Raw genomic sequence first — 1,284 nt, 5'->3', positions numbered from 1 at the left:
CGCTTAGATTATCGGATCTCAGTAACAGCTGATCCGATCAACTTCTAACAAGTAACACTACCCAAGTGCCACTCGCCGATTTTCTTGAAACTTTGCACACACGTAGTACATCGAAAAACATTAAACACGTATCTTTTTATTTGTGCTAACAACGCATTTTAAGGTTAGAAAACGCATTCGAAAATTTAACACTCTATAGCACAATGGTAACTAACGCTACTCCTGAGCGTTATTCTCTTACAGCTTTTACGACATTACTCTATTATGATTTTATTGGCTGTGTTGGACAGAAAAAGCTGCTTTGTAACCGTTGTAAAAATCGTGAATCTGATTGGCGTATGCGTTTAATTTTGATTGAATCTAAAAGCATACGCAAATTATATTCACGCATTTTACAACGGTTGCAAAGCAGCTTTTTCTGCCGAACACAGCTATTGTCTGAATGTTTGGCATTAATTTTACAAGATTCGGAATGGCAGATTAAAAATCGCGGACCGAAATCGCCGAATTTTCAAAACTTTTATTCAAAGTCAGTTTCGAAGAAGTGTTTTAGACCCGTGATTACGATTGTGGTAACAGTTATATCAATCTAGAGGTGGAGGATGAAAAATGGCAAATTCAATATGGTGCATCCAAAATGGCGGACCCAAATTCCAATTGTTTTAAATTAGTTTCAAAGACCATTTTTGTAGTGGTTTTCGAGATCACTGTTTACAATGTTAATAGTAGTTTGACAATATTTAAAATGACGGAAACAAACAAATCAAGTTAACGAAATTTTAAGCAATTTAATCTGCTGAAGACAGGTTTATGAAATTTGAAATTTTGTCAAACTACTATTAACATTGTAAACAGTCACCTCGAAAACCACCACAGAAATGGTCTTTGAAACTAATTTAAAACAATTGGAATTTGGGTCCGCCATTTTGGATGCACCATATTGAATTTGCCATTTTTCATCCGCCACCTCTAGATTGATATAACTGTTACCAAAATCGTAATAACGGGTCTAAAACACTTCTTCGAAACTGACTTTGAATAAAAGTTTTAAAAATTCTGCGATTTTGGTCCGCGATTTTGAATCTGCCATTCCGAATCTCGTAAAATTAATGCCAAACATTCAGACAATGAAATCATAATAGAATAATGTCGTAAAAGCTGTAAGAGAATAACGCTCAGGAGTAGCGTTAGTTACCATTGTGCTATAGAGTGTTAAATTTTCGAATGCGTTTTCTAACCTTAAAATGCGTTGTTAGCACAAATAAAAAGACACGTGTCTAATGT

The sequence above is a fragment of the Ooceraea biroi genome, chromosome 3 (assembly GCF_003672135.1).
Source record: "Ooceraea biroi isolate clonal line C1 chromosome 3, Obir_v5.4, whole genome shotgun sequence".
In the NCBI taxonomy this organism is placed as follows: Eukaryota; Metazoa; Arthropoda; class Insecta; order Hymenoptera; family Formicidae; genus Ooceraea; species Ooceraea biroi.
The sequence above is the reverse complement of the archived record's forward strand: the minus strand, read 5'-3'. Positions refer to the sequence as shown.